Source organism: Lichenostomus cassidix, chromosome 3 (genome assembly GCF_008360975.1).
Source record: "Lichenostomus cassidix isolate B80296 chromosome 3, HeHo_3.0, whole genome shotgun sequence".
Classification (NCBI taxonomy): domain Eukaryota; kingdom Metazoa; phylum Chordata; class Aves; order Passeriformes; family Meliphagidae; genus Lichenostomus; species Lichenostomus cassidix.
In genome coordinates, this window is record NC_139483.1 from 54,195,371 (window position 1) to 54,202,226 (window position 6,856).

The 6,856-nt window shown below is 38.7% G+C and overlaps 1 long non-coding RNA gene across 1 annotated transcript; it reads right to left on the reverse strand.

Moving 5' to 3' along the window:
* Positions 1 to 426: 426 nt before the first annotated feature.
* Positions 427 to 3,587, reverse strand: LOC146439731 (uncharacterized). The gene is made up of 3 exons (XR_014851302.1): positions 3,508 to 3,587; positions 1,263 to 1,398; positions 427 to 739 (listed from the first exon to the last, which is right to left on the reverse strand). It is a non-coding gene; the product is annotated as an uncharacterized LOC146439731 (long non-coding RNA).
* Positions 3,588 to 6,856: the final 3,269 nt, after the last annotated feature.

Here is a 6,856-nt window from a genome sequence, read left to right on the forward strand (position 1 = left end):
TTGTGGATGAATGCATTAAAGGTTGTGAAGTTAGCCACATTGTATATTTTATACTTATCATAATTATTGACTGAATGCAAATGCATTTGCTTTAGAAACTCATATTATCAGAGTACACTTTCAATCTTCATATAGCTCAAATGGGAAAAAAAAGACAAGAAAGGAACACTACAATTCCACTAGTCTAATATTATTATTGCAGCAAAACTGTTTCTTGCTCATTTTAGTGTCATCCACCAGTTAAAGAGTTAATATATTTCCTGGTAATTTCAGAAATTCTTACTAACTGTCATGGTGCCATTTCAAAATATAAATTACAGTATTTGCATAGCTGAGTCTCATAACTATATTCTGTTAATGTAAAGCACTTGTATTAGGTATGTTGTGGGAGTCAGAAGTAAATTCTAAAACTAACATTATGTCAGTGTAAAGGCCCATTTCCCCCAAAGACAAACTCCTGCCTATATTTAGTATTATCTGGAGATATCTGCAAATGTCATATATGACCTTCTGCTTTTACTTGACCACTTCAAGCTACATACAAGGTAAACATTTAGCTAAACGCTTTTCCACTTTTATGAATCCAAACCATTTCCTGCCCAAAGCCCACCTTGAAGTCTCTGCAAATATTTCCCTGCCTGTCTGTGCAAAGAGCTTTACCTGACTGCAGTTTAATAAATTTTTACTCACCTCTTTCAAAACATAAAGGTCATTAGTGTGCTCTTTCTTCTTTTCCCTCCTGAAATAAAAATTATTCTGAGGACAAATTTAAACCAAAACCCAAAAGAATAATATGACTTAGGGCTCCAATATTTAGCTAAGGCTATTAAACCCTTTTTGTTTCACCCATTCCAGAATTTTAGATATAGAGAGAATTCTACTGAGCAGCCGGTGAACTCTGATGTCATTCTCTAAAATCAAGAGGAGTTTTAGGACCACAGGAAAACACAATATGGGAGGGATCTCGGGGGTCTTGAATTCAGTATTCTCAGGTTAGGATCAGCTGTGACAGCTGAGGACCTTCTGCTTTGGACCATAGCTGACCAGATCAAGAGGAGCTCAGCCTTCTGAAGATCCAAGCTACTCAAATTCCTTTTAAAATGAGCTGGTGGTAAAGAACTTCTACCAGCCCCCACAGATTTCAATAGGGAATTAAAGGTACTCAGCTGCTTACAGGCTCAACCCAGATAAAAGAAAAAAGCATAGCATCTGTAGGGGAGAAGTTTCTTACAAGGGAATTATTATTTTTTTTGTACACTCACCAATTAAGGAGCTCTCCCCTGGGCTACCAGAAGCACTGAAAATCTTGTGAGCCTGTGTCCTTTCAGCAAATGGAGAAATACATAGGGGGCTCGCTCCAGAAAGCCAAATCAATTTCAGACTTAGTGACTCATGAGCCTTTGTTGAATTTAGTGCAAGAACAAACAGTCGTTTCAAGGAAATAAACAGCACAATTGAAAGTACAAGCTTTAAATCATTAAAAAGAAAAATCAAATGCTCTCAATATGGTTGTTATTATTTTTTGTTTCTTTAAAATCATAGCATGACAGTTTAGAGGATGGTAGTGTCAGGGCCTGGACTGTGCTGTACCTTCATGAGCTGTGCAGTTTCAAAGAATCTACATAACTCTTCATCCAATCATCAGCTAAAGTTACCCATTGCCTTCTTTTGATTTCACTGGAACTGAATCTAGCAGAAGATGGTTAAACTGGCAAAGACCAAGTACCTCAACAGTGAGACAGTGAACAAAATAGTCTCTGAATAGTAACTTTCATTTTGTAATGTGAAAAGGACCTGATTTTGTAGCCTTTAACAAATTTTACTAGAATATAAAGCAGTTGTAATAAATACTTCTCCTTGAATAAATATATCAAATCCCAGTGAAAATTCTCTTCCTTAGAATAAAAAAAAAAGTCCCCTTATGCCTCCCAGAATTCAATAAAATATTCATTGATGTTGAAAGGGTGGAAGGGAAAATCTCATCACTTGTGTTTGCTCTTTTTCCTTAACTCTTACTTCTCATACTCTTTTCTCAAGGATAAAGAACACTTATACTGATTCTTTTATTTAATTTGAGCTTTAAAAAACGAATTTACTTGCTATTTAGAAAAAATTTATTATCTGAATTGTTGTTGTTTTCACTCTGTGTCCATAGCATTATGATGTCTTTATACAGATTGTAAATGAAAGACCCCAGGACAGCTTTGTTAAAATGCAGTGGAGAGTAGTTCACAGAATATTCTGAGTTGAAAGGGACCCACAAGAACCATAATTCCACCTCTTACTTGAATGGCCTATGACTAAGCTATGCCTGTGGAAAGATGTGATATGATGTAATTATGACAGCATGATGTAATAGAATTTTATGGACCACTGCAAAAGCAAAATTTAACTGATTTTATCCGTAGTGGGCTAGGAAGAAATTAATACCTCTGCCTAAAAAGTTAGAGTCTTCTCATCTGAAGACAAAGGGAGTGGCCCTTCAGCTCAAATCTGAACTCTAATGTGCTCAGTATTTCCTCATAAATTAATTTTTTGGCCTCAGCTTTTTCTCTTCTCCCTTGAAATACAGTGCCTGTATCTAGACACTTTGGCTGAGCAGACAACTAACACAAGTACTATGAGCTCTGTCTTTTCATGATCTCTATTACAAGACCTGATCCCAAAATTAGATTTGTGTGGATAGATCCTTTATATGTAGCCCAACTGGCCTAATTCATCACACACAGTTGTAACCAAGAAGAGTATTAGAGCCTGGATCAGATTTTTACGGGGTTTAGTGAGACAGAACATATCATTTCTTCTAGAAAGCGTTCCTTTCCCTATCAGGACTGACTTTGAATTTATGTAGTTGTTTTAAAATTTAGCATTCTTACACTACTGCTCTAATTTTATGTCCATGTTATATTTTAGTATGCAATAGTATTGAAATGGCAGGGGAAATATATGTGTTAAAAAGCTTGAGTGGACTAATCTAGAGCTTTGCTTTCAACAGCTATGCTTAGATATAATTCCTAAGTAAACAAATTCCTGAACTTTTAGAGGCAGCCAACTTATTAACAAACTATGTTCTATTTATTATTCTGTGGAATATTTGTGATTTTTTCAGTGTTACTCTCTGTCCTTCGCCATACGGCCATACAAAAATCTGATTTTAGTCCCAGGAAAACTTGTGGAATTTTCACATTAGTATTTGTGATAAATTTTCAAACAATTTGTGAGAAAATGTGAAAGATTATTATCTAGTTTGGATTTCTAGCAGAAATGTTTTGTGGAGAGAGATTTTAGTTTCAATTCATTTTTTAAATAAGTAAGCAGAGAAACGTATGAGAAGCACAAGGGGTGGCCTACTTCCATCCAGGTGGAAGAGCGGGAGAGCAAGTTTTACTGCACTGTGTGGATTGGAGAAGCACGTTGGCACATTGGACCCACATGAGTATAAAGCTCTAGGAGACAGAGGTGCCCAGTGTAGCCTAATGCCATTAGTCATACAGGGGGAGAGCCCACTTGTATTTCTGGAGTGAAAAGGGGACCCCAACAGCTGACTGTTTTGGAGACAGAAATCTGCCTGACTAGGAATGAGTGGCAAAAAGGCCTGTGGAGACTGGCTCAGAGGTTCTGTGCATCTTTAGAATCATAGAATCTTAGAATCATAGAGTCATGGAATCATAGAGTCATAGAATATGCTGAGTCAGAAGGGACCCCTCAGGATTATTGAGTCCAACTCCTGGCCCTGCACAGGATACCCCATGAGTCACACTATGTGCCTGAGAGCATTGGCCAAATGCTCTTGAACTCAGACAGGCTTGGTGCTGTGACCACTCCCCTGGGGAGTCTGTTCCAGTGCTCAACCACCCTCTGGGTGAAAAACCTTTTCCTAATATCCAACCTAAACCGCTCCTGACTCAGCTTCAGGCCATTCCCTCAGGTCCTGTCACTGGTCACTAGAGTGAAGACATTAGTTCAGCTTTCAGCTTCCTGTCACAAGGAAGTGGTAGATTGCAACAAGGTTTCCCCTCAGTTTTCTCCAGGTTGAGCAAACCAAGTGACCTCAGTCATTGCTCATAAGGCTTCATCACCCTTGTGGCCTCCTTTGGACACTTTTTAAGAGCTTAATGTCTTTCTTACACTGTGTCACCCCAAACTGCCCCCAGCACTCGAGGTGAGGCTGCCCCAGAGCAGAGCAGAGCAGAGCAGGACAATCCCCTCCCTTGCCTGGCTGCCAGCAGAGTGCAGACTACTGTTTACTTTCCCCCTGAAGGGCCACCCAAGAAGCCTGGAGATCACTGCCCCAAGGATAGAAATACAGCTCTCCCCTATACCATGGACTGATTCAGACTGCACTGGATCAGGGTGAAGCTCCAGAACACCTGTGATTGCTGCTATCATTATATGGGGCAATTCAGAAGAAGCAGTTTTTGAAAAAGGGAAGCAAATAGTCAAAATCCATGTGAAAGCTGATTTTTATATACAAAAATAATAATAAAAAAGGCAAACAAGATATCTAGTTTTCAGGAATAAAATGCCAAGATGAACATCAGATCCCAATGGATGTGAACAACAAAATAACAGCTATGTGTCCACGAACCAATAAAAGCTTTCTTAAGCATCATTTTTAGAGAATGCAGGTTCCAAATGACAGTCTGATTGCCAGCCTTCTCTATCAAGTGACCTGGAAGAAGAATGATTTCAAAAAGGGCCCTGAGCAATGACAAGCCTTTGAACAAATCAGACAGGAGATAGTTCAGTTCAGGTGAATCCCTGCTGAAGAGGCCTCAGTGTATAATAAATGACCAGAAAGTGAGAAGCAATATGCCTTGTTTAATGATGGTTTTCTACTGCCATGTTGTAGGAAAGCCTCAGAGGTGGAAGACATCTGTATGGAGTGCTCTATGCCAAGTCTCAGAAACTGCTGAAGAAGAAGGGAAATCAAGTCAGTTTGCAGAGGTGAAAGATACCCACCTGGCTTTAGACATTTCTGAAGGAGAAAAATGGCCAACACTTCATCTGTATACTGAGCTCAAGGAGGAGATGTAATGTATAGACAGGCTCATGATTGAGGGGTGGACTTTACACGTGCTGTTAAGGCCCATGTGATATGAAGGACAATGGCTAAAATATAAATATGGGGAGGCCTGGAAGATTGACTCTGTCACACTCCCACAAACATGCCTAGCCATGGTGCCTGCCTCTGCCACTTTGGATTCAGGGACCTCAATCCAACTCCCCTTCAATTGCACTGTGAAGGGTATTGCAGTAAAAATCACCCAGATTAATGAAAAACGAATTTTGATGAAACCACACAATTTAAGAGGTGGTGGACTCAGATTTGTCTTCAGCACACAACAGTCCAACACCACACACCATCTTTCCTGCTCCAAAAGACTGTTATGACCAATGGTGTCCAAAATCATGGACTAAAAACTCAATACATATTTTATAGGCATTTATCTGTAGACTAAGGGAATGCTGTCTGTGCATATATGTATCACAAGACAGGAAAGGTGATGGTGGTTAACCGGGATGTATAAGAAACTGTGGGACCTGGGCACAACTTCAATGCTATAGAATAGCAAGTAGATACTGTCCTGGTTTTGACTGGGAGAGAGTTATTTTTCTTCCTAGTAGCTGATACAATGTGGTGTGTTTAGATTATGAGAATAATATTGCTAATACATTGATGTTTTAGTGGTTGCTGAGTAGTGCATACCTTAAGTCAAGCACATTTCAATTTCCCATGCTCTGGCAGTGAGGAGGTGCACTAAAAGCCAGGAGGGGGAATGGTCAGGACAGCTGATTCAAACCGTTCAGAGGGATATTCCATACCAGCAAGCATCATGTTCAGTATGTGAACTGCAGGTTATTGACAGGGAGGGGCCAATTCCTGCTCAGTGACAGGCTGGGCATCAGTCAGCAGGGGGTGAGCAATTGTATTTAGCATCTCTTATTTTTCTTGGGTTTTGTCCTTCTCATTCTTCTTGTTGTCTCCTTGATCATTATTACAGATATATCTCACTTTATTTCAATTATTAAACTGTTCTTGTCTCAACCCATATGTTTTACCTTTTCCAGTTCTCCTCCTCATACTGCTGGCATGGGATGTGGAGGGCAGTGAGCAAGTGGCTGTGTGGTACTTACTTAGCTGCTGTCTGGCATTAAGCCATAACAGGAGGAAACCCTGTAAAAAAGAGTGCTTGTAGTGTGCAGAGGACACAGGAAAAGAAATTTAAGCATTTCAAATAAAATTTATAAAAAATAAGTTCTTAAATTTAGTCAGCATGGTAATCACAATATATTATTACTATTACAATTTTGTAGAATCAATTAAGTGCTTTTCAAAGATAGAATGGAAATAAAATAATTAACATTTGCATACTGACAGCACAATCGCACTTCTTTTTGTCACTCTTGAATGTCAATTCTGTTTTCATTCAACTGTTGAGATTATCCAGTTTAAGGCTGAATAAGGTTGTTTTCCTGGTTACCTGATATACCTAAAATATATGTTGGGAAAACACATTTCAGGAGAAATACTATACCATAATTTATAGATTAATATCAGTTGCTTTTCCCATTTTACAGGATTTTGTAACTTTAAATGCTGTGCAGAGGGGAAATAATTTCTAATGTTATTTTACATTAAATACATTAATTTTGAGTACATAATGCTACAATTTATTTTTCTAATACCAGGTGTTGCAGAGGATAAAAGTTTACATTAACTCATAAAAACACTGAAAACCTTTAACAGAATTTAGCCTACAACACCACTGGTACCAAGACAACCCAGCTATAGCCCCATGGAATTGCCCTTTACATTCTGAGGTTGGTTTACCTATCTTTATAATTCTCTATA